Here is a 26,884-nt window from a genome sequence, read left to right as displayed (position 1 = left end):
GGCCACAATTTTGTGGGAGGAGCGCAGGCAGCCTCCCTCCCCAATCCTTATTAGGCCAGAGAACCCTATAACTGATGCCAATTATATATATTTTTTATAAATGGGAGGAGTGTCATGTGGTCCCCCTCCCTGAGCCTTAAGAGGCCAAGAGGATCCCTTTTCCCAGGGCCAAAGCAATAAAATATGGACGGGAACTCATGTGCCACCCCTCCATGAGCATCCTTAGGCCCTGAGGGCTTAATCCCCCAGTGCATTATGTATTTTAAAGGGGCAAGAAGCCATGTGGCACCTTCCTCAAACCTGCTTAGGTCCTGGGGACTCCATACCCAGGCCTTTTTAGGTCTCGCATGCGCTGCAAGGCAAAAATACCTTTTGTGATTGCACTGGCGTTTCAGCCAATAACGTGCCCGTGTGCCTATGCACTCAAAGGCAGCACGTGCTCGTGTGGCAATTTATTTGTGGAGCGATCGCCGCCATTATCGCTCCCGCAAGTGAATCGCCAGGCTCCCCTCCTCCCCCTGCTGCGCTTGCCTCGCCCTGCTGCCGTGCGCGCTCAAAAGAATAATAGATTTTAAGCAGTGGCACGGTTAGCATGAACTATTTGAACTAGAACAATAAATGTGCAACTGCCTGAAGATTTAAGGCATTGTTAGCGTCCATCTTAAAGTGGGTGAATTTCAGTGCGAATAGTCGCATCTTAAGAGTGGCTAAAAGCCCCTTTGAGCAACCCTCGAGCAGCTCATGGTTACACAATGTTTACATACGAGCCAGGGTCTTTTGGAGAGGGTGTGGCGTTTGGCAGACTTTGGAACGTGGGAACCCGGTTGAAGTCTCGGCGTCTGCTCAACTCTCTGTGATTCTGGGCAAATCACTTAATCTACCTGTGTCTTAAAAAAGCAGAACGCATCTTTCTTTTATGCAGCTGGGTATCATGTAAAGCATTGCAATACCTTGGCTCAAGTTTGCGCTATATAAAAGTGCAAAAATACGTATAAAGGTAATTGGAGACGGCTGCAATGTTTACTTGCATTGATGTGGTGGAGGTCCTCAGTGAAGTCCTCTCCTCTGTCAACCGATTCTGAATAGGAGATGGGCAGCAGTCACTCTGGCTTCCATGAGAGAAATCTTTTTATCTAATTCCCTGCCTGTAAGAGTGTAGTGGCCTCCTCACGATTAAAATATAATTCAGTCCCCAGAGAATGGGGAATATGACTCAGGGAACAGGGCAGCACATCCCCCTCTTTTTATTAAATAATTTGGACCCCGGGGGAGGAAGTCCCTTGAGCCGAATATGTCTCGGGAGTGGGCTGTATGTCCCCTACCCATATTATCTAAATCAGGTCCCAGGAGATGGGGTCTTCATTGGCAGAAATGGCTTTGGGAATGGGTCCAAGCAGACCAAGGCATATCTGGGGGATATTTTTTTTTTTTAAATAGGCACAAATTATTTTATCATATACAAAAAAGCCCTTGTTGTACATCACACATCAACTCAGAATTTAAGGGGTTCTTCTTTTTAATTCGGGAGAGGGTCTAGTACCTACTTATTAACCCACATGGGTGTGTATTTAAAGGTAAAAGTAGGTCATGTCCTAAAGGTGATTTTTATAAGTGTGAGAATAAAAAATGTGTGTTTAGTAAGTGCCTCTGGTAAGCCAAGGAGCAATTGGCAGGTGCCCACCAACTTTTTTACTTTCTCATCATCGCCACGTTCTCAAAAAGGAACGAAACCCAACACCCAAAGCTGTGTAGGAAAGAAATGTATGTGCCCTAAAAACTATTAACTGTGTATGCTACACATCTAAATATATTCTTTAATGGCAAGAACTGCTTGGCAGGTATGATCAATTTCCTTTATTAAAGGAAAGGCAAATGTGAATATGAAAGAATGTGATATATGTACATGTGTGAGAGTGTATGTGTGCATACTTGTGAGGGTATACATACAGGCATGCTTTCTATTTATGCTAGTAAATTTAACAATAAGAGTACCTTATAGTAATTGTTTTAAAAAAACAAAGTTCACAGACACAACCCTCACTCTTTAATAGTATCAGGCTGGAAGTCTGTAGAAGTTCAGGAGCTTAGTAACACCGAACATTCTCTAAATGCAAGTGCTCACCAGCTTCCAAACCAAAAAGTGGAAGGTATGTCAAAACAATTGTGTTACCCAAGCCAAAAGATGTTGTCATGGCAAAGGGCACTGCCTCAAAGAACTATCCTGTTCTAGAAACCAACCATATTTGTTTAATGTTAAACTTTACGAGACACATAAAAAAGACTGCCCATGAGTGGCTGCCATTTGTTTTGCCACCCTCAAATGGCTCCAAAAAATCCTGTGGATGCTTCCGACCAACATCCAAAGGACAGTGGTCCAGGCTTTGATAACATCACGCCTGGACTACGAGAATGTCCTGTACCTTGGCGCTGATCTGACTACGCTGAGAAAACTCCAGGTAGCCCAAAATGCTGCCGCACGGCTGCTACGCAATGTTCCCCGGAAAGTATCGGCACTCCCTGCCCTTCGCGATTTGCACTGGCTGGAAATTAAAAATAGAATTAAGTTTAAGGCTTTATGTTATATTTTTAAGATTACACAGGGCTCTGCCCCCAAATACCTACAAAGTCTTATTCATGCCTATACTCCTAGCCGTACACTTAGGTCTGCAGGTAAGGGAGACTTTGTCGTTCCTAGATTTAGGCTGGTGAAGATGGGCGGCCGCTCCTTTTCGCATCTGGCCACTAAAACGTGGAATGCCTTGCCTGTGAGTCTGAAGTTGGAAACTAACTTTGTTAAGTTCCGCAAGGGACTAAAAACTTGGCTTTTTCAGCAATAGGTTTTTTAAGTAGGCACTGTTTTCTTTGAACAGCTGTCCCTCCTTTAAGTCTTGTAGTTTTTCTTCTTCAGTCTTTCCCTTAGCGCCGGGAAACCCATTGCGGGTAGCTGTGCGCCTTACAAGTTTAAATAAATCAATAAATGAGTCTTCCTTGAACACCCCAGTGCTGAGGCCAGCATAACCGCCTGTTCCTTCATTTTCAGTCTCTTTAGACATATTTGTTTAAAGTATAAGAATATAGCAGAGAAATGTGCAGGACATTTCATACTACAGAGTTTTGTGAAAAAGTTGTTTTGTTAACTCGAGTGAATAAGATCTACATAACAAAGATTTGAAGATATTTATTAAACTAAACAAGAACATTTAGAATTTCTTTCACAAAATTTAGGCCTGAAGGTTTTTTCCAACTCTTTCAGCAGACAAGTTCTTAATAGTCCTAAGACTTTCACAAACATATTTATTTGATGCAATAGAATTGTGGAAAGCATTGCAAAACTTTTACAAAGTAAAGCAGAAATCACAGCCCTGGTACCTTCACAATAATATCCCTCAACATTCGCGGGAGAGAAGGTGGTGTGTCCAAAACATTAAAGAGTACATTGGACAGTAAAATCTCGAGAAAAATAAATGCTGTTTTTATTACTCAGTTGTAAGCATGCTGAGAACAACATCTTTTTGACAGCAAGTATTATAGGGCTGCTTTCAGATAGTTGCATAACAAACACGCGTAAGTGGTCTATGGCCTTAAAAACTCATGTTGATCTGCAGTTATCCCACAATCTTATGGAAGACTTGGGTGAACTGGGTTTGTTTGAAAATTACTTTGATGTAACCATTAAAGTTCTCTAATATAGCAGGTTGTGGATGTACATCATGTCTAGACAGCATTTAAGAAGTAAGACTGTGTTTGTTGTACACCATGGCAAGCATTTCAATCACGTAATAAACATATATGTGAAATATGCGTGTCCACATAGTGACCATATTTATAACACAAAGTGTAATCCCCAGTGTGACATGCACTGTAAAATGTTTCAGTCAGACAGTTGTACACCAGACCTGAGTCACAAAGTCAGCGGTGGTGAATATCAGGTGGGGCTGTATTTCCTAGATCGATATGCTATAGTTAATGGTGTGCTGACCACTTTTGAATAAAACAGGGGTTTTTATTATGGCTGTTCCCACTGCTATGACGCACATGAGTATAGTAGTCTGCTGGGTAGTCTCTTTGAGCAACTGTACCTCTAGACCTAGTTAAAGGCACATTATAACAAGAACCATGGTGTTGTTATGAGATCCTTGTGGGAGCATGTGCGGCTAAGTATTGTAAGATCAAAAGAAGAGCTTAAGTGTTTTACCAGAAGCAAGGAATTGCCGGAGCCTGATGAGCCCTTTGATGCCTTGCTTGGGGGGTTGTAATAATGCAATTGAGTGTGCATTGGTAGTCAACAAATACACTACTATGATTACACAAGTCTGTATCCTTATATAAACAGGATGAAACAATGCCTGCTAGGACTTGCATACATCATTTATTAAGATTTTAATGACCACAGTGAGTACTTCTGCCTAGTTAAATGTTTAGTGTACCCACCAGGAAGGACATGTGCTAAAAGCAAGCAGGCCAGCAAATGAACACATATTGATATGGAACGGTCAATCACAAGTACTGGGTGTAGAATAGAGGTACAGGAGCCTTAGAGAAAGTTTACAAGATTCAAAGGATACATGTGATATACCACTTTAAGCAGTCTTATTTGGTGGAAACTTGTGAAGCACACAGAAGATGTGTTTGATATCCTGACATCAGTTGGAACATTTTGGGTCCGTTACACGGTAAGACTGGGCCTTAAGGAAAAACAAGACATAGCAGCTGGATGCTGAAATGAAAAACATACTAAACCATATAGATTTAACACCCCAAATCAAAGCCAGGTTATACTCAACAGTTCACAGACCTTTTTAAGCTAATTTTGATAAGGGTCGGAGGAGAAAATAAGCTGACTGTATATACTTCTGATTCTGAAACACCACAGCAACCATCCACTAAATCATTTTTACCATCCTCAGACCCTTTGGTTGAACTGTTGTTGAATAAAATGTCACGAGAAAAATACACTGCCTCATTTAATAAGAAAGGAGACTTTGTTCACAATGGACAAATCAGCAAAGGATCTAAAATGTATGACCTACTCTTTTGCATCAGACGCCCCTAGAATCTAACACGGTGGAAAACTCTTAGGGCCTGGGAAACTTTTATGCAGGCATTTGTGAAACAAACATATATTCTTCCATTATAGGTAACAATTAGGGGTTGGCAGAAAACTAAGCTCTGCCAGCATAGTGGATAAAGCCAGTGTTAGAATCGGTGGTCGCTAGTTAGCAGAGGTATACACTTCTGACAAATAGGGACCCACCTCCTCTAGCCAGGGCAAGGGGTGCCCACCTCACCCCTTGCACACACTCAGATAACCCCTGCTCAACCCCTTGGTAGCTTGGCAGAGCAGACAGGCTTATCTAAGTATTTATGACCATATACAGTAATAAAGTGAATACACTACAAATGGACACTACACGGTGGTATTATAAAAATACGGATGTTTATATAAGGCTTAGCACAAGACCAAATAACGACAAAAATATACCACAATCTTAATAAAAACTCTTGGAAGGAAAAATAATAGTTCAAGTGAAGTTTCTTCTTAGTAAACAGTCTTTAGCAACAAAAGCAACTCTTCTTCTTTAAAGCACAGTTCTTGGCAACAAGGTAACCCCCACAGGAGTCACACGCCGTCGAAGCAAAGTTATTCCAAAGGTTCGGTGTCGACCGCGAGGAGCGCTACTCCGAGCCCGGAGTCGAGACAGACCTCACCAACACAGTACCTTTGAAAATGAAGCGCACGATAATCCTCGGTGTCAAGAGGTGTCGGACTGGAACAGCGCTCACGGTAGCGAAGCAGGATACAGCGGCGGCATCGATGTCGTCGTTGCAAGAGTGGGCAGCGCTCACGGCTTCGAGAGGGCTTCTGTGTCGAGGCGATCGGTAGCGGCGTCGCTACTGACATCGATCGGGCCCGGCGGGCGGCGTTGAAGGTGCGGGACACTGGAGCTGCACTCACGATGTCGAGCTGGATTCGGCGGCGTCCGTCGACGTCGAGATTGCTGGTTTCTTTAGAGGTGCTGGACTTCCACGTTCCAGCAACAGGCACTTTTAGCAGGTGGTGAAGTCCTTTAGCCCTGTGACTTCAACAGGAGGCTGGCACTTTTCCAGCCCTTGGAGATTTTCTCGGCAAAGTTCGAGAGTACACACTCAGTTCCTCTCTCCTTGTTCCTTGGCAAAAATCCACTATTAGGACATGCCACACACATCAGGGCTCGTTCTACCTTATCCTTACAATGCACCCTGCCCTTGGGCCTACCATAGCGGTGACTGATATGAAGTTAAGGGAAGGCTGGGGGACTGGCGAGTAGGTGCACTTGCTCAGTCCGCATGACAGTACCATACTGCACGCAGGTTCTGCAATGGCAGACCTTAGACATACTTTTACGAGGCCGCTTCTGTGGGTGGCACAATAGGTGCTGCAAGCCCACTAGCGGCATTTGTATTTACACTCCCTGGCACTCTGGGTGCACGCTACGAGGGACTGACAGTAAACCAAATAAGCCAAACATGTAATCCAATCAATGCATCAATTTAACATCGGGAGCACTTGCACTGTGGCGCTGATCAGCAGCGGCACGGTGCCCAAAGCAATATTCCAGCAAAAACATCGTAAACAGAGGAGGCAAACAGAAAAAATGGAGGAGAGACTCATGCCAATGATGCCAGGTCTAACACATGTCCCCTCCAGCTGAAATGTGGGGAGAACTACCCTTAACCTAGGGATTCCTCATCACTAAGGCGGAAAATCTGGACAGACCATCAGCATTGGCGTGATCTGTACCAGGACGGTGTTCCACCGTAAAGTCCATCCCCTGTAGGGAAATGGACCACCTCAACAGCTTTGGATTCTCACCCCTCATCTGCATCAACCAACTGAGGGGCCTGTGGTCTGTCTGAACCCGGAAGTGAGTCCCAAACAGGTAGGGCCTCAGCGCCCAGACCACATCAAATGCTTCTCGCTCTATCGCACTCCCCCTCTGTTCCCTGGGAAGTAACCTCCTACTGATGAAGGCTACAGGTAAGTCTCGGCCCTCTTCATTCATCTGTGATATAACAGCCCCCACGCCATGCTCTGAAGCGTCCATCTGGACAATAAATTCTTTAGAAAAGTCAGGGGCCTGGAGTATTCGTTCTGTACACATTGCAGTTTTCAGGGTGTCGAAAGCCGTTTAACAGGTGTCAGTCCAGATCACAAGTCTCGGCTGCTTCCTGGAAGTCAGCGAAGTCAAGGGGTGCACGATGTTGCCATACCCCTTGACAAATCTCCTGTAGTAACCCGTGAGACCTAAGAAGGCTCTCACCTGAGTTTGGGTTTTGGGCGGTGCCCAAGCCAGGATGGTATCGATCTTGGGTTGCAGGGGGGGGCCACCTTGCCGCTCCCTACTTGGTGGCCCAAGTACACCACTGAACCCTGCCCAATCTGGCATTTACTGGCTTTGATTGTGAGGCCTGCTCCGCGCAGGGCAAACAACAGCTCCTGGAGGTGGCGCAAGTGTTCCTCCCAGCTGGCGCTGAACACTGCGATGTCGTCCAGGTAGGCGGCACTGAAATCCTCCAGTCCAGCAAATACCTGGTTGATCAACCTCTGGAAGGTGGCAGGGGCATAAGGGCATAACCCGGAACTGGTAGTGCCCATCTGGTGTGGAGAATGCTGACCTCTCTTTTGCCCCATCAGTCAAGGCAATCTGCCAGTACCCAGACGTTAGATCAAACCTACTGAGGTACCGGGCAGCCCCCAACCGATCGAAGAGCTCATCAGCTCTGGGGATGGGGTGCGCGTCAGTCTTCGTGACTGAATTGAGTCCTCGGTAATCCACACAGAGCCCAAGTTCTGGTGAAGCACCAGGCGCTGCAGCCTTCGGGACCACGACCACTGGGCTGACCTAAGGACTGCTAGAGGACTCAACCACCCCTAAGGCAAACATTTTGGAGACCTCCTTCTTGATGTATGCTCTGACCTTGTCAGTCACTCTGTAGGCCTTGTGCTTTACAGGAGTGCTGTCCCCGGTGTCCACATTATGGACACACCACCGAGTGACACCAGGGATCAAGGAGAACAGATCAGGGAATTGTCCCAACAGTTGGCGACAATCTTGCTGCTGCTCAGGGGTCAGTGTGTCAGAGAGGACAACACCATCCACTGACCCGTCTTGCTCTTTTGCATACAGGAGGTAAGGAAGAGGCTCACTCTCCTCCTCCATTCCAGCATCTGTAGCTAGGAGCATGCCCACTTCGGCCCTTGCTAAGTGGGGCTTTAATCGGTTGACATGCAGGACCCACAAGGGGTTCCTGGGAGACTTCAAGTCCACCAAGTAGGTGACATCGCTCTTTTTCTCCACAACCTCAAACGGTCCAGTCCACCTGTCCTTGCGCACACAAGGTTCTACAGAGGACATGACCCAAACTTTCTGACCAGGTTGAAGCTCCACCAGAGTGGCATTCCGGTTGTACCACCGCTTCATCTCTTCCTGGCTGGCCTCCAGATTTGCCTGAGCAAGATCTCTGAAGCACCGAGTCTGGTTCCTAAAGGCCAGCATGTAACTGTATACATCCTGGGGAGGTTTCCTGGGAGATTGCTCCCAGCCTTCTTTGACCAGACTCAAAGGTCCTCTTACCGGGTGACCGTACAAAAGCTCAAAGGGGCTGAACCCTAGAGACTTTTGTGGCACCTCTCGGTAAGCAAACAGCAGGCATGGCAAGAGGACGTCCCATTTATGCCTCATTGGTTCTTCAAAACCCATGATCATGCCTTTGAGGGTTCGGTTGAATCTCTCAACCAACCCATTACCTTGAGGGTGGTAAGGAGTGGTGAACTTGTAGGTTACCCCACACTCCTTCCACAGAGACTTCATATAATTGGAAATGAAGTTGGTGCCCCGGTCTGACACTACCTCTCTGGGGAACTCCATGCGGGAGAAAACACCCATCAGTGCCCGTCCCACCACGGGGGCCGTCACTGTGCGGAGAGGGATGGCTTCCGGGTACCGTGTGGCATGGTCCACCAAGACCAGGATGAACCAGTTGCCCATGGCTGTCTTGGGGTCCAGGGGTCCAACAATGTCAATCCCCACCCGGTCAAAGGGGGTACTGACTACGGGAAAAGGTTGGAAGGGAGCCTTCTGCTTCCAACCGCTTTTCCCACTTGCCTGGCAAGTTTGACAGGTTTTACAAAGTATATCTGTATCCCTTCTCATCTGAGGCCAATAAAAATGGGTGACAAGCCTGTCAAAGGTCTTGTCCTGCCCCAGATGTCCAGCTAACAGAACGACATGAGCCAAACCCAGTAGGAAGGCCCTGAAGCGCTTAGGTACCACCAGCACACGGGCTGACCCAGGTTCAGCAGCCTTAGGCTCGCTATACAGGAGATCGTTCTCTCAGTAGACCAAATGTGATCCTGACTGATCACCTGTTGTCTGGGCTGAGGCCTGCTGCCTCATACCCACAAGAGAAGGGCACACTTTCTGTTCAGCACAAAATTCTTCCCTGGAGGGACCACCATCCTGATGCCAGTGGGTCAGCTCGGGCAGGTCTCCCAGTTCAGCAACTTGTTCCCCTGTGGGATCCAGGGCAATCCCCTCAAGGTCTGCCTCCTCCTGGACTGCGGGAACTATGGGGGCCGGTTTCCCGCGCCTCCTGCCTCTTCTCTTCACGCTGGGTCCTGGGCCATACTTTCCGGGACCCCAGCAGCACCCTTACTAGCTGTCATCGATCGAGTGGTTACACACACCCACTCTGGCACGCCCAACATTCTCAAATGTTTCTCTCGCTCCACCTTAGCCCAAGGGGAGTTTTCCAAATCATTGCCCAGGAGACAATCAACAGACATGGCGGGCCTTACAGCGACTTGAAGAGTACCTGAAACCCTCCCCCCCATTCAAAGGGAACTTGAGCTACCTCACATCTCTTTTGAGTGTCGTCAGCAGCTATCACTGGGTAGAATGCATGTGGGACCACCTGCTCTCTGGACACTAGGTGACACTTGACAGCTGTCACACTCGAACCGGTGTCTCTGAGAGCTTCCACCCTATTGCCATTAATGGCCACCCACTGCTTGTATTTTTTAGTGTAGAGGGTTTGGAGGGACCAATTCCATGTCTACTAAAGAGACCAGGGACTTTTCTGCGGGACCCCACCCACCAGGGGCAACCATCTCCTCCCCTCCCAGGGCTACACTCGCCATCTGACGGGGTGGTGCACGTGGTGGTGCATTAGAAATCTTCACGGGACACTGCGGATCATAATAACGGTGTCCCACCTGCTTACAAGCGTAGCAGCTCATTGGGCCCCTAGGAACAGGTTTACCTGTTGGGGCCTCTGGCTTCTTTACTGGGGGAGTCTGGGAACCCTTCCCTTGATTCCCTTGGGGATTACTTTGGGGCCCTTTCTGAAACTCCCTCTGTTTACCCTTGTCCCCCCCACTCTTCTGCTGGGGACCCTGCCCACCTTTGGCTGAGTCTCCCACTGGACCCTTGTGGACCCTGGTACTGACCCAGCGGTCCGCCTATTCAGCAAGTTTTCTAGGGTTAGATATCTTGCTATCAACAAGGTGCTGGCATAGCCCTGGAAACAGTTATTAGACAAGTGCTCCCAAGCAAACAAATCATAAAGAGCATCATACCTTTCCACTTTGCTACCCTTTACCCAACCATCCATGGCTCTGCAAAAAATGACACATATTCAACCCACGTCATACCAGGCAACTTCTTACATTCTCAAAAGGCTTGTCGGTGCTTCTCTGGGGTTCGGCCATACCTTAACATTAAAGCATCTTTCATATGAGCATACAACATCCTATTCTCAACAGGCATATCCAACAAGGTATCTCTCCCCTCATTGACATTGCTTTATTATCAGCTTCCGATACTCTTTCAGGGCAGTACGATACTCAAGTTTACTTTCTGTTGAGTATCCTAGTCTCCAGCGCCTCTCCAGAACTTTACAGGCAGATTTTTTCTGTCTCAGTTCGTCCGAGTAGCAGGGGGCTGTGGGTGAGGACCTGAATGTTTTAATTGGCCTAAGAGGGGCCAGCGACTCGATTGCCTCACCCAACCAGTCATTAAGGTTGGAGATGCTCGAGTCCAGGTCAGAGGCGAGAGGAGGACGAGCATCTTTTAAATGCTCTTGAAGTGCTCATGTCTCTTCACATTGCCAGACTAGAGTCAAGATCAACAGGCCTTCTTTCCCTGCTGATCCTGCCCCCGTTCCCTTGGCTGTGGTTTTGCTAGATAGTAGGTAGGGACAGTGGGAATCGCGTTCATCCATTCATGCGCGTCACTAATTAGATGATGAGACATTTGGCTATTTCTGTACCACCTCGCAGTGGCTCATTCTGGGTTATTATGCTGCCCATCAGCGTCAATTCGGTTTTGCTTCCAACAATACAATATTCTTTCGCTACTGAGTACAGCCACACTGAACGCTGTCCTCACTGGAACTGTGATCACGTATAGGCCAGAGATAGTACACCCTGCAGTATTATTCCAACAATTTAAAATTGTCTACGAACAGTCCTGAGAAATTAAAATATAATTAGCAGGACATCAATAATCAATGTGTGATAAATATGTGTATGAGATTATTTGAGATTTATTCATCATTCAAGACATTTCAATAAGTATGATGTACACAACTATATTTAAATTGGTATAAGCACACATTTATAAAAATACACATCTACAAATTGCACATCTAACTAGAAAAAGCACATCTATAAAATTCACATCTATACTAAAGCTTGTGTCAACTATAAACCTATATGTTAAAACAATATGCTTTAAAAGGGTGACGTGTGCTGCAAGAAAGTGTACATCTCAGTATAAGCTTGATACTCAATTGTCCATGAATACTTGGCACATTTTAAGAGTGTCCATTAAAGTAGTCAGGGAAACATTTTTCTTGAATCGGAATGACATTTGCAGACCTAAATCAGCAAGAACAACATCATTACATTGAGGCCAAATACCACGACATCCAATGATAAAGCCATGAAATTTTAGTGTTGCATTTTGTGAGATCTTTGATTTGCTGTGACAGATCCTGATAGTATTTCACTTTACTCTCACACGCTAATTCAAGGGAATTCTGAGAGTTTTCGAAACGAATTGAAACATCAATCACTACATCTGTACCATTTTTGGTAAACACTACATCTGGTTTTTGTAGTTCTCCTTGATTATTCGTAACATGTGGTTCCCTATATGCCATCCAACCACACCTTTTTGCTCTATCAATGAGCAATTCCAGAATTTTGTTATGTCTTTTTATCCTAATGTCCTTAGTTTTAGGACATGCGCCTGAAATATGAGAAATTGTTTCGCAAACATCATTACATACCGACATGTAGCAAATGTATGGTTCCTTCCCCTAGTAATGGTTTCTCTAGTATATAAAACATTTGCTCTTAACATCAGCGCAGCTATGTACTGTTTTCTTTCATTTTGTTATGCTTGCTGATCCAGAAGTTTGAGGTTGTATTACTTGCTAAGTATCATAGTTACTCCCACCGTTTACCAGCGCTTCATTGAATTTCTTCACTTTGACTTTCAGAGCAATGGGCAGAAATCACATTACGGCAACACCCGCCTCGGGCCTTCACGATGCTTTGTTTTAATTAAACAGTCGTATTCCCCTGGTCGCGCAAGTTCTAAGTCAGCTGCTAGGCGCCAGCCGAGGCAGAATGCCGGCCCCGTGCCTCCTGGGAGGGGGCACGGGGAGAGGCGACCACCGCAGCTGGGGCGATCCAGAGTCGCCACCGCCCCAGAGGGATACAAAAGGGGGTGGTGATGGACGGAGCATCTGAACCAATCAAACACTCACACGAGTCAAAAGATCTGGGTTTGAACCATCACAGTTCTTTAGCCCACTCTGCCACCCCAGTTCAGACATGGCTATATGCAAATCAGTCTGACCCTGTGCCTCATGGGAACAGTCCAGCCCGAACTGCTAAGCCATGCCTTCCCTGGACCGGAAACAAGCTTCCGAGGACCGGTTTCTGGCATTCCAGCCGTCTTCAGCCCGGCTTGCTTGAATCCAGTGGCAAAGTGAGCAAGGGACTCACGTCTGAGCATACCCTGCCACACTTATGGCGGCCAAAGCAGTACAAAAGGGAGTGGTGAAGGGAGTGGTGATGGACGGAGCATCTGTGCCAATCAAACACTCACACCCAGTCAAAAGATCTGGGTTTGATCCATCACCGTTCTTTAGCCCACTCTGCCACCCCAGTTCAGACATGGCTATATGCAAATCAGTCTGACCCTGTGCCTCATGGGAACAGTCCAGCCCGAACTGCCAAGCCATGCCTTCCCTGGACCGGAAACAAGCTTCGAGTACCGGTTTCTGGCATTCCAGCCGTCTTCTGCCCAGCTTGCTTGAATCCAGTGGCAAAGTGAGCAAGGGACTCACGTCTGAGCATACCCTGCCACACTTATGGCGGCCAAAGCGGTACAAAAGGGGGTGGTGATGGACGGAGCATCTGAACCAATCAAACACTCACACCCAGTCAAAAGTTCTGGGTTTGATCCATCACCGTTCTTTAGCCCACTCTGCCACCCCAGTTCAGACATGGCTATATGCAAATCAGTCTGACCCTGTGCCTCATGGGAACAGTCCAGCCTGAACTGCCAAGCCATGCCTTCCCTGGACCGGAAACAAGCTTCAGAGTACCGGTTTCTGGCATTCCAGCCGTCTTCAGCCCAGCTTGCTTGAATCCAGTGGCAAAGTGAGCAAGGGACTCACGTCTGAGCATACCCTGCCACACTTATGGCTGCCAAAGCGGTACAAAAGGGGGTGGTGATGGACGGAGCATCTGAACCAATCAAACACTCACACCCAGTCAAAAGTTCTGGGTTTGATCCATCACCGTTCTTTAGCCCACTCTGCCACCCCAGTTCAGACATGGCTATATGCAAATCAGTCTGACCCTGTGCCTCATGGGAACAGTCCAGCCCGAACTGCCAAGCCATGCCTTCGCTGGACCGGAAACAAGCTTCCGAGGACCGGTTTCTGGCATTCCAGCCGTCTTCAGCCCGGCTTGCTTGACTCCAGTGGCAAAGTGAGCAAGGGACTCACGTCTGAGCATACCCTGCCACACTTATGGCGGCCAAAGCGGTACAAAAGGGGGTGGTGATGGACGGTGCATCTGAACCAATCAAACACTCGCACCCAGTCAAAAGATCTGGGTTTGATCCATCACCGTTCTTTAGCCCACTCTGCCACTCCAGTTCAGACATGGCTATATGCAAATCAGTCTGACCCTGTGCCTCATGGGAACAGTCCAGCCCGAACTGCCAAGCCATGCCTTCCCTGGACCGGAAACAAGCTTCCGAGGACCGGTTTCTGGCATTCCAGCCGTCTTCAGCCCGGCTTGCTTGAATCCAGTGGCAAAGTGAGCAAGGGACTCATGTCTGAGCATACCCTGCCACACTTATGGCGGCCAAAGCGGTACAAAAGGGGGTGGTGATGGACGGAGCATCTGAACCAATCAAACACTCACACCCAGTCAAAAGATCTGGGTTTGATCCATCACCGTTCTTTAGCCCACTCTGCCACCCCAGTTCAGACATGGCTATATGCAAATCAGTCTGACCCTGTGCCTCATGGGAACAGTCCAGCCCGAACTGCCAAGCCATGCCTTCCCTGGACCGGAAACAAGCTTCCGAGGACCGGTTTCTGGCATTCCAGCCGTCTTCAGCCCGGCTTGCTTGAATCCAGTGGCAAAGTGAGCAAGGGACTCACGTCTGAGCATACCCTGCCACACTTATGGCGGCCAAAGCGGTACAAAAGGGGGTGGTGATGGACGGAGCAGCTGAACAAATCAAACACTCACACCCAGTCAAAAGATCTGGGTTTGATCCATCACCGTTCTTTAGCCCACTCTGACACCCCAGTTCAGACATGGCATGGCTATATGCAAATCAGTCTGACCCTGTGCCTCATAGGAACAGTCCAGCCCGAACCGCCAAGCCATGCCTTCCCTGGACCGGAAACAATCTTCCGAGGACCGGTTTCTGGCATTCCAGCCGTCTTCAGCCCGGCTTGCTTGAATCCAGTGGTAAAGTGAGCAAGGGACTCACGTCTGAGCAAACCCTGCCACACTTATGGCGGCCAAAGCGGTAAAAAAGGGGGTGGTGATGGACGGAGCATCTGAACCAATCAAACACTCACACCCAGTCAAAAGATCTGGGTTTGATCCATCACCGTTCTTTAGCCCACTCGCCACCCCAGTTCAGACATGGCTATATGCAAATCAGTCTGACCCTGTGCCTCATGGGAACAGTCCAGCCCGAACTGCCAAGCCATGCCTTCCCTGGACCGGAAACAAGCTTCCGAGGACCGGTTTCTGGCATTCCAGCCGTCTTCAGCCCGGCTTGCTTGAATCCAGTGGCAAAGTGAGCAAGGGACTCATGTCTGAGCATACCCTGCCACACTTATGGTGGCCAAAGCGGTACAAAAGGGGGTGGTGATGGACGGAGCATCTGAACCAATCAAACACTCACACCCAGTCAAAAGATCTGGGTTTGATCCATCACCGTTCTTTAGCCCACTCTGCCACCCCAGTTCAGACATGGCTATATGCAAATCAGTCTGACCCTGTGCCTCATGGGAACAGTCCAGCCCGAACTGCCAAGCCATGCCTTCCCTGGACCGGAAACAAGCTTCCGAGGACCGGTTTCTGGCATTCCAGCCGTCTTCAGCCCGGCTTGCTTGAATCCAGTGGCAAAGTGAGCAAGGGACTCACGTCTGAGCATACCCTGCCACACTTATGGCTGCCAATGCGGTACAAAAGGGGGTGGTGATGGACGGAGCATCTGAACCAATCAAACACTCACACCCAGTCAAAAGTTCTGGGTTTGATCCATCACCGTTCTTTAGCCCACTCTGCCACCCCAGTTCAGACATGGCTATATGCAAATCAGTCTGACCCTGTGCCTCATGGGAACAGTCCAGCCCGAACTGCCAAGCCATGCCTTCCCTGGACCGGAAACAAGCTTCCGAGGACCGGTTTCTGGCATTCCAGCCGTCTTCAGCCCGGCTTGCTTGAATCCAGTGGCAAAGTGAGCAAGGGACTCCTGTCTGAGCATACCCTGCCACACCTATGGCGGCCAAAGTGGTACAAAAGGGGGTGGTGATGGACGGAGCATCTGAACCAATCAAACACTCACACCCAGTCAAAAGATCTGGGTTTGATCCATCACCGTTCTTTAACCCACTCTGCCACCCCAGTTCAGACATGGCTATATGCAAATCAGTCTGACCCTGTGCCTCATGGGAACAGTCCCGCCCGAACTGCCAAGCCATGCCTTCCCTGGACCGGAAACAAGCTTCCGAGGACTGGTTTCTGGCATTCCAGCCGTCTTCAGCCCGGCTTGCTTGAATCCAGTGGCAAAGTGAGCAAGGGACTCACGTCTGAGCATACCCTGCCACACTTATGGCGGCCAAAGCGGTACAAAAGGGGGTGGTGATGGACGGAGCATCTGAACCAATCAAACACTCACACCCAGTCAAAAGTTTTGGGTTTGATCCATCACCGTTCTTTAGCCCACTCTGCCACCCCAGTTCAGACATGGCTATATGCAAATCAGTCTGACCCTGTGCCTCATGGGAACAGTCCAGCCTGAACTGCCAAGCCATGCCTTCCCTGGACCGGAAACAAGCTTCAGAGTACCGGTTTCTGGCATTCCAGCCGTCTTCAGCCCAGCTTGCTTGAATCCAGTGGCAAAGTGAGCAAGGGACTCACGTCTGAGCATACCCTGCCACACTTAAGGCGGCCAAAGCGGTACAAAAGGGGGTGGTGATGGACGAAGCAGCTGAACAAATCAAACACTCACACCCAGTCAAAAGATCTGGGTTTGATCCATCACCGTTCTTTAGCCCACTCTGACACCCCAGTTCAGACATGGCATGGCTATATGCAAATCAGTCTGACCCTGTGCCTCATAGGAACAGTCCAGCCCGAACTGCCAAGCCATGCCTTCCCTGGACCGGAAACAAGCTTCCGAGGACCGGTTTCTGGCATTCCAGCCGTCTTCAGCCCGGCTTGCTTGAATCCAGTGGCAAAGTGAGCAAGGGACTCACGTCTGAGCATACCCTGCCACACTTATGGCTGCCAAAGCGGTACAAAAGGGGGTGGTGATGGACGGAGCATCTGAACCAATCAAACACTCACACCCAGTCAAAAGTTCTGGGTTTGATCCATCACCGTTCTTTAGCCCACTCTGCCACCCCAGTTCAGACATGGCTATATGCAAATCAGTCTGACCCTGTGCCTCATGGGAACAGTCCAGCCCGAACTGCCAAGCCATGCCTTCCCTGGACCGGAAACAAGCTTCCGAGGACCGGTTTCTGGCATTCCAGCCGTCTTCAGCCCGGCTTGCTTGAATCCAGTGGCAAAGTGAGCAAGGGACTCCTGTCTGAGCATACCCTGCCACACTTATGGCGGCCAAAGCGGTACAAAAGGGGGTGGTGATGGACGGAGCATCTGAACCAATCAAACACTCACACCCAGTCAAAAGATCTGGGTTTGATCCATCACCGTTCTTTAACCCACTCTGCCACCCCAGTTCAGACATGGCTATATGCAAATCAGTCTGACCCTGTGCCTCATGGGAACAGTCCCGCCCGAACTGCCAAGCCATGCCTTCCCTGGACCGGAAACAAGCTTCCGAGGACTGGTTTCTGGCATTCCAGCCGTCTTCAGCCCGGCTTGCTTGAATCCAGTGGCAAAGTGAGCAAGGGACTCACGTCTGAGCATACCCTGCCACACTTATGGCGGCCAAAGCGGTACAAAAGGGGGTGGTGATGGACGGAGCATCTGAACCAATCAAACACTCACACCCAGTCAAAAGTTTTGGGTTTGATCCATCACCGTTCTTTAGCCCACTCTGCCACCCCAGTTCAGACATGGCTATATGCAAATCAGTCTGACCCTGTGCCTCATGGGAACAGTCCAGCCTGAACTGCCAAGCCATGCCTTCCCTGGACCGGAAACAAGCTTCAGAGTACCGGTTTCTGGCATTCCAGCCGTCTTCAGCCCAGCTTGCTTGAATCCAGTGGCAAAGTGAGCAAGGGACTCACGTCTGAGCATACCCTGCCACACTTAAGGCGGCCAAAGCGGTACAAAAGGGGGTGGTGATGGACGAAGCAGCTGAACAAATCAAACACTCACACCCAGTCAAAAGATCTGGGTTTGATCCATCACCGTTCTTTAGCCCACTCTGACACCCCAGTTCAGACATGGCATGGCTATATGCAAATCAGTCTGACCTTGTGCCTTATAGGAACAGTCCAGCCCGAACTGCCAAGCCATGCCTTCCCTGGACCGGAAACAAGCTTCCGAGGACCGGTTTCTGGCATTCCAGCCGTCTTCAGCCCGGCTTGCTTGAATCCAGTGGCAAAGTGAGCAAGGGACTCACGTCTGAGCAAACCCTGCCACACTTATGGCGGCCAAAGCGGTAAAAAAGGGGGTGGTGATGGACGGAGCATCTGAACCAATCAAACACTCACACCCAGTCAAAAGATCTGGGTTTGATCCATCACCGTTCTTTAGCCCACTCTGCCACCCCAGTTCAGACATGGCTATATGCAAATCAGTCTGACCCTGTGCCTCATGGGAACAGTCCAGCCCGAACTGCCAAGCCATGCCTTCCCTGGACCGGAAACAAGCTTCCGAGGACCGGTTTCTGGCATTCCAGCCGTCTTCAGCCCGGCTTGCTTGAATCCAGTGGCAAAGTGAGCAAGGGACTCATGTCTGAGCATACCCTGCCACACTTATGGCGGCCAAAGCGGTAAAAAAGGGGGTGGTGATGGACGGAGCATCTGAACCAATCAAACACTCACACCCAGTCAAAAGATCTGGGTTTGATCCATCACCGTTCTTTAGCCCACTCTGCCACCCCAGTTCAGACATGGCTATATGCAAATCAGTCTGACCCTGTGCCTCATGGGAACAGTCCAGCCCGAACTGCCAAGCCATGCCTTCCCTGGACCGGAAACAAGCTTCCGAGGACCGGTTTCTGGCATTCCAGCCGTCTTCAGCCCGGCTTGCTTGAATCCAGTGGCAAAGTGAGCAAGGGACTCATGTCTGAGCATACCCTGCCACACTTATGGCGGCCAAAGCGGTACAAAAGGGGGTGGTGATGGACGGAGCATCTGAACCAATCAAACACTCACACCCAGTCAAAAGATCTGGGTTTGATCCATCACCGTTCTTTAGCCCACTCTGCCACCCCAGTTCAGACATGGCTATATGCAAATCAGTCTGACCCTGTGCCTCATGGGAACAGTCCAGCCCGAACTGCCAAGCCATGCCTTCCCTGGACCGCAAACAAGCTTCCGAGGACCGGTTTCTGGCATTCCAGCCGTCTTCAGCCCGGCTTGCTTGAATCCAGTGGCAAAGTGAGCAAGGGACTCACGTCTGAGCATACCCTGCCACACTTATGGCGGCCAAAGCGGTACAAAAGGGGGTGGTGATGGACGGAGCATCTGAACCAATCAAACACTCACACCCAGTCAAAAGTTCTGGGTTTGATCCATCACCGTTCTTTAGCCCACTCTGCCACCCCAGTTCAGACATGGCTATATGCAAATCAGTCTGACCCTGTGCCTCATGGGAACAGTCCAGCCCGAACTGCCAAGCCATGCCTTCCCTGGACCGGAAACAAGCTTCCGAGGACCGGTTTCTGGCATTCCAGCCGTCTTCAGCCCGGCTTGCTTGAATCCAGTGGCAAAGTGAGCAAGGGACTCATGTCTGAGCATACCCTGCCACACTTATGGCGGCCAAAGCGGTACAAAAGGGGGTGGTGATGGACGGAGCATCTGAACCAATCAAACACTCACACCCAGTCAAAAGATCTGGGTTTGATCCATCACCGTTCTTTAACCCACTCTGCCACCCCAGTTCAGACATGGCTATATGCAAATCAGTCTGACCCTGTGCCTCATGGGAACAGTCCAGCCCGAACTGCCAAGCCATGCCTTCCCTGGACCGGAAACAAGCTTCCGAGGACCGGTTTCTGGAATTCCAGCCGTCTTCAGCCCGGCTTGCTTGAATCCAGTGGCAAAGTGAGCAAGGGACTCACGTCTGAGCATACCCTGCCACACTTATGGAGGCCAAAGCGGTACAAAAGGGGGTGGTGATGGACGGAGCATCTGAACCAATCAAACACTCACACCCAGTCAAAAGATCTGGGTTTGATCCATCACCGTTCTTTAGCCCACTCTGCCACCCCAGTTCAGACATGGCTATATGCAAATCAGTCTGACCCTGTGCCTCATGGGAACAGTCCAGCCCGAACTGCCAAGCCATGCCTTCCCTGGACCGGAAACAAGCTTCCGAGGACCGGTTTCTGGCATTCCAGCCGTCTTCAGCCCGGCTTGCTTGACTCCAGTGGCAAAGTGAGCAAGGGACTCACGTCTGAGCATACCCTGCCACACTTATGGCGGCCAAAGCGGTACAAAAGGGGGTGGTGATGGACGGTGCATCTGAACCAATCAAACACTCGCACCCAGTCAAAAGATCTGGGTTTGATCCATCACCGTTCTTTAGCCCACTCTGCCACTCCAGTTCAGACATGGCTATATGCAAATCAGTCTGACCCTGTGCCTCATGGGAACAGTCCAGCCTGAACTGCCAAGCCATGCCTTCCCTGGACCGGAAACAAGCTTCCGAGGACCGGTTTCTGGCATTCCAGCCGTCTTCAGCCCGGCTTGCTTGAATCCAGTGGCAAAGTGAGCAAGGGACTCACGTCTGAGCATACCCTGCCACACTTAAGAGGGAGGCGCCTCGCCCAGCCGCGGCGCGCGCCCTGTCCTGCTTCACTCTCTAGCCTGACTGACCCAGCCCTTAGAGCCAATCCTTATCCCAAAGTTTCGGATCTGACTTGCCGACTTCCCTTACCTACATTGTTCCAACATGCCAGAGGCTGTTCACCTTGAAGACCTGCTGCAGATATGGGTACGGCCCAGCGCGAGATTTACACCATCTCCCCCGGATTTTCAAGGACCAGCGCAGCGAGAGCTCACCGGACGCCGCCGGAACCGCAACGCTTTCCAAGGCTCGGGCCCCTCTCTCGGGGCGAACCCATTCCAGGGCGCCCTACCCTTCACAAAGAAAAGAGAACTCTCCCCGGGGCTCCCACCGGCTTCTCCGGGATCGTTTGCGTTACCGCACTGCACGCCGCGAGGGCACCCGCCGCTGCAAATCCGGGTTTGGGGATCTGAACCCGACTCCCTTTTGAACGGCTGAGGGCAACAGAGGCCATCACACGTCCCTTCCGAACGGCGCTCGCCCATCTCTTAGGACCGACTGACCCATGTTCAACTGTTGTTCACATGGAACGCTTCTCCACTTCGGCCTTCAAAGTTCTCGTTTGAATATTTGCTACTACCACCAAGATCTGCACCAGCGGTGGCTCCACCCGGGCCCTCGCCCCGGGCTTCCGTGTTCACCGCAGCGGCCCTCCTACTCATCGCGGCTTAGCCCCCGCGGCTCTCAGCGCCGGCAACGGGCCCAACGCTCCAGCGCCATCCATTTTAAGGGCTAGTTGATTCGGTTGGTCAGTTGTTACACACTCCTTAGCGGAGTCCAACTTCCATGGCCACCGTCCTGCTATCTATATTAACCAACACCTTTTCTGGGGTCTGATGAGCGTCGGCCTCTGGCGCCTTAACCAGGCGTTCGGTTCATCCCGCAGCACCAGTTCTGCTTACCAAAAGTGGCCCACTAGGCACTCACATTCCATGCCCAGCTCCACACCAGCGAGCAAGGCTTCTTACCCATTTAAAGTTTGAGAATAGGTTGAGATCGTTTCAGCCCCAAGACCTCTAATCATTTGCTTTAACAGATAAAACTGGGGCTCCGAGCGCCAGCTATCCTGAGGCAAACTTGGCAGGGAACCAGCTACTAAAACGACCGATTTGCACCTCAGGACCGCTACGACCGCCACCAGAGTTTCCTCCAGCTTCGCCCTACCCAGGCATAGTTCACCATCTTTTGTGTCCTATCACACACGCTCATGCTCCACCTCGCCGACAGAGAGGGCGAGACGGGCCGGTGGTGCACCCACGCTACTGACCTCCACCAGAGTTTCCTCTGGCTTCGCCCTACCCATCTTTTGTGTCCTATCACACACGCTCATGCTCCACCTCGCTGACAGAGCGGGCGAGACGGGCCGGTGTTGCACCCACCGCTGGAAGCGCGGCGGGATGCCACCTCAGCTGTCATGTGCCGGCCCTCACCTTCATTGCGCCACAGGGTTTCGCTCGGCCCTCTGACTCACGCACGTGTTAGACTCCTTGGTCTGTGTTTCAAGACGGGTCGGGTGGGTAACCAACATCACCGCAGACCCCTGGCGTGGGCCTCTCCGCCCAATGGACGATGCGGTCGGGGCACACTGAGAACAGTCCGCCCAAGTCGACAGTCGCGCTGGGAGCAGGGGGCCCGTCCCCCTTCAACTGCCCCAGCACGCCCAGTGGGGTGCCCAGGAGAGGGCGCGGAGGCAGTCAAATCTCCCTCGACCCCACGGACATGGCGAAGCTGCTGCCAGGGGGGCTGTAACACCGTCCTTCTGAGCGGACGGCCACCTGCCACCCCGAAGCCTTCCCAGCCGACCCGGAGCCGGTCGCGGCGCACCACCACGGAGGAAATGCAACCTGCCGGGGCCGGGTAGGGCCTGGGCGCTGGTCCCGCGGAGGGAATCTGGAACTCCCGGGCCACCGACCTTCCTGCCATTTTGAATCCTCCGGGCAGACTGCACGGACCCCACTTGTTTACCTCTCGACAGTTTTACGCCCTCTTGAACTCTCTCTTCAAAGGTCTTTTCAACTTTCCCTTATGGTACTTGGCTATCGGTCTCGTGCCCGTATTTAGCCTTAGATCAAGTCTTGGTCTGCATTCCCAAGCAACCCGACTCCGAGAAGACCCGATACCGGCGCGCCGGGGGCTACTACCGGCCTAACACCATCTGCAGAGTGAGCCTCGATCACACTTGGGCCCCCTGAGCGGCGCCGGGGAGTCGTCTTCTGTTGGCCACATGTCGGCCGTCGGCTGCTACCGGCCTAACACCATCCGCAGAGTGAGCCTCGATCACACTTGGCCCCCTGAGCGGCGCCGGGGAGTCGTCTTCTGTTGGCCACATTTCCCGCGCCCGTCCCCGGGCGGGGATCTGACGCCGGGCTCTTCCCTCTTCACTCGCCGTTAATGGGGGAATCCTGGTTAGTTTCTTTTCCTCCGCTTAGTAATATGCTTAAATTCTGCAGGTCTGATCTGAGGTCATAGTCGGAAGAATAACGCTGGAGCATCGAAGGGGGTTGCCGGGGCAGGCCCGCCCTCTTTCCCCGGATCGGATCTGGAAGGGGATTTGCCCTTCTCAAGAAGCCGGCCACGAAGCTTGGCACCCGAGGCGCGTGCACGTGGGCAGCCAGTGGGAAACCACTGATAGCCACCCGCGGCAGGCACGCAGGCACCCCGGGATGGGCCTGTGACAGACCGGTCGCCAAAGTCCCGGTCCTCACCTCAGCGCCCCGGGGACGTGCGATCGGCCAGAGGTTATCTAGAGTCACCAAAGTGGCCGGGCGGTCCCAGATTAGTCTTGTTATGATAAATGGACGCATCCCAGGAGGTCAGCGCTCGTCGACATGTATTAGCTCTAGAATTACCACAGTTATCCAAGTAACAGATGGAGCGATCAAAGGAACCATAACTGATTTAATGAGCCATTCGCAGTTTCACTGTACTGGCTTAATCTTTGAGACAAGCATATGCTACTGGCAGGATCAACCAGGTAGCCACACCTGATGACTGGGTGGGAGCCGCATGCCCATCTCCCCGACCGGCAACCTTCATGCACCCCTCAATCTCTTGGGAGCCTGCCAGGGGAAGGTGCCCAATCGCCGGGGTGGGAGGGGTCACTGGAGGGGTGTGGAGAGGTGCGGTTGCATGGGCACCGGCATGCCCAGCCGTCTCCCCCGGGAGGGAGAGGCAGGCGAAGGCGCAGCATGAGTGAAGAGGTAGGGGTGCCGGAGCCTGGCGGCAGCGGCATTCCTCGGAATGGACGTTCTGAGCTGCTGTGGAAATGTGCTGTAGTTATCAACAAAACAAAATGCCAGTTCTGCTCAATGAGTTCAAATGATTTCAGCAAGACAATGAACACAACACTGTCCTGCAAAGACTAGCCGTTCAGTCTGAAATAAATCTTGAAACCAATGTATTTATTCAAGTTTTTTTGGATACTTTTTTGGAATTCAAATATGATTAACAATCAGTTATAATCTCACAATGATATTTACAAGGGGAGCTCCTATTTACAACTTGTATATGCAAATATGTACAAGACAAAGGTGTAAAAGAAAAAAGATTTTTGGGTGAAAGAAAGCCACAAGCATTCGTTTTAGATTCCTCCACTACCAATCTGTGTCACATTCATACCAAACATATGTAGTGCAATGGAGAAACAAAGAAAAGAAAAGAAGTTTGTGTGTGTATGTGTCCCTTAGTTATTTATATCTTTTGAGTCAGGTGGGGGCACCTACTATATAGTCAATCAGTCACAAATATTGTTTAGTACATAAAAAAAAGCCATCATAAATTATTCAAAATTAAACAAAACATCCATGAAGGTATGACTGGCCTAATAGAACAAACAAACAAACAAGGGGTTGACGCGTTTCAAATCCCCCAAATTGCGGGGATTATCCTCAGGACCACAGATGGAATTAATGTGAAAACACAAGAATAACCATTCTTACTACCAAGCACAAACTAAGCGGTCTTCAAACTTAATATTCAGTCTTTCCCAACACTCAAACATTACCTGTATGTCTTCAAGTTATCTGTGTTGGTTCTGTGAAATTTGACAGAAAAGAGGTAATCAATGAAAAAATGCACTCTTTCTGGGCATCTTGAGACACCAGGGGGGGAGGCCAAAATTACATGGTACTCACTTTTTGAAGATGGTCAAGATCTTATATCTCTTATCGTTTTATATTCCTTAGATTGAAGAACCAGCTGGAAATGTAGATGTAAACATGTTTTAATATCCATATATGTGAGACCTTATGTTCCGGTAAACACATGTTTAATATTTACCTTAGTTGTTCTCTTAATGTCACAAAGTTAGGAATCTGGAGAAAAAAGAACAGCAAGTGGTATAAAATTTGTATTTGTATCACTGTGGCCCCGATATTCATTTTGGGCCAAATTGATGTTCTGTTGTAACCGCAAACACGTATGGAATTCAAGTTTAGCGCGTTCTTTTTGCGTGCACTGGATACGGTTGCTAACGGTTTTTGATTTAGGATCGTATTAGAACGAAAATACAAGCCTTAAATAATCATGGTGCTGGCGTTACCAAGGGTGGTGCAAAGCCTGCCGCTACGCTATGTTTGTTAGCTAATCAGAAGTCCAAGTTTACAAAGCTGTGTTGTGAAGTATTGATGGAACAATAAAGTTCACATGAATCATTCAAATTAGGCATGGCGTGAGCGTGGGTATTTATTGTACAAATTAGATGGGAAATGGTAAGCGGTTATCATGAGGTAATTCTTCTCACCTAAACTTAGCCACTCGCCACTCGTATTATTAATGAATAACTCAGTATCTTAGTCCGGATGCATTGGTTTAAAAAGCTTACCTTCATCTCCAACCGAAGTCTCCCAGCAGCAGAGTCTTGTTATTCCAACTGCCATGTTGGTTCCGATCGGGATCCCGTTTTTTAAGTTACGCGAGAGGTTACGGGAATCCTGGGATTTGTAGTGCGATGTGCTCACTTACTTCAGCTGTCATTGAACAACCATAATTCTTGTTCTGTCCAATAATTATTTCATAGATGGTGCTAAATATCTTGCTCTGTACTTATTGTAGAATGCCAGCGGTTTGTTTTTGACCGTAAAGTTTCACGAATTGTTTTTATGTGAAGCTTGGCCACGATATTGGAAAGCTTGTCCTTAGGAAACGCTAGAAGTAGCGGTGTATTTAATATTTGAATGGACACGTTTTTCAATATTAACTTTAGTGCAGTGTACAATTGTCTCCCAGTATGGTTACTTATGGGCAGCCCGTCATATTTAAGAGTACAGTAAAAATTCGATGACTGTGCTTATGTCATTGAGAACGATGTGAAATGTAAACTTTGGATTGGTCACTATGGTGCATCTTTCATGATTCTTTAACTTCAATGTTTCACTAGTCTGCTTGGTGGATTCACAGATGGTAGAGTTCAGACATTTCATTCAATCCGTTTGTCGCAGAGTTATATTTCAAAATCAGTAATGCATCTCTTTTGGACAGTTTTTCCTTAATATCTCCACCTCTTGGATCTGGCTCAATTTTAGATATTACTGTCCACTTTAGGTCAATTTCACTGTGTGTGCAGTCTTTCCAGTGTTGGACTAAAGGTGCAGTGAGAACACTTTTTCGAATTTGCGATTTGTGTTGAGAAATTCGTTGATTTCTTGGTTTGTTTTGCCAATGTAACGTTTATTACAAGGGCATACAATTCCGTAAACAACATATTTCGTTTTGCAGTTCGTAAACCGTTCATGTTTCCAGGATACTCCATCATGTTGGAAAAGGGCTCCTTCTATAGTAGAGGAGCAACATAGACATGTACCACATTTATGGTGTCCAACAATTGGGGGCAGATTGACATAATCCCGTGAAGTTGCACTCTTTGTTTTTGGTAACGCGGCTCTTATAATCTGGTTGGCGATGCTTTTATCTTTTTTAAAGGTGAACAAAGGTGCTTCCGAAAGCTGGGTGTCCAAATCTTTAATTAAATGGCAATTTTTATGAATAGCTTTTTTCAGCCAGTTGGATGTAGGGCAAAAAGTTGATACGCATACTATACGGGTCTGGGTCTTTTTTTCTTTTTTTGACAGCAACGTTTCGCGT

The 26,884-nt window shown here is 49.5% G+C and overlaps 1 pseudogene; it reads right to left on the bottom strand.

Annotated features, from left to right (window-relative positions):
• Nucleotides 1-20,608: 20,608 nt before the first annotated feature.
• LOC144765617 (28S ribosomal RNA) lies at nucleotides 20,609-23,255 on the bottom strand (annotated as a pseudogene).
• Between the last annotated feature and the right edge of the window lie 3,629 nt (nucleotides 23,256-26,884).

Source organism: Lissotriton helveticus, chromosome 6, assembly GCF_964261635.1.
Source record: "Lissotriton helveticus chromosome 6, aLisHel1.1, whole genome shotgun sequence".
In the NCBI taxonomy this organism is placed as follows: Eukaryota; Metazoa; Chordata; class Amphibia; order Caudata; family Salamandridae; genus Lissotriton; species Lissotriton helveticus.
This window is presented reverse-complemented; position numbering and strand designations above follow the sequence as displayed.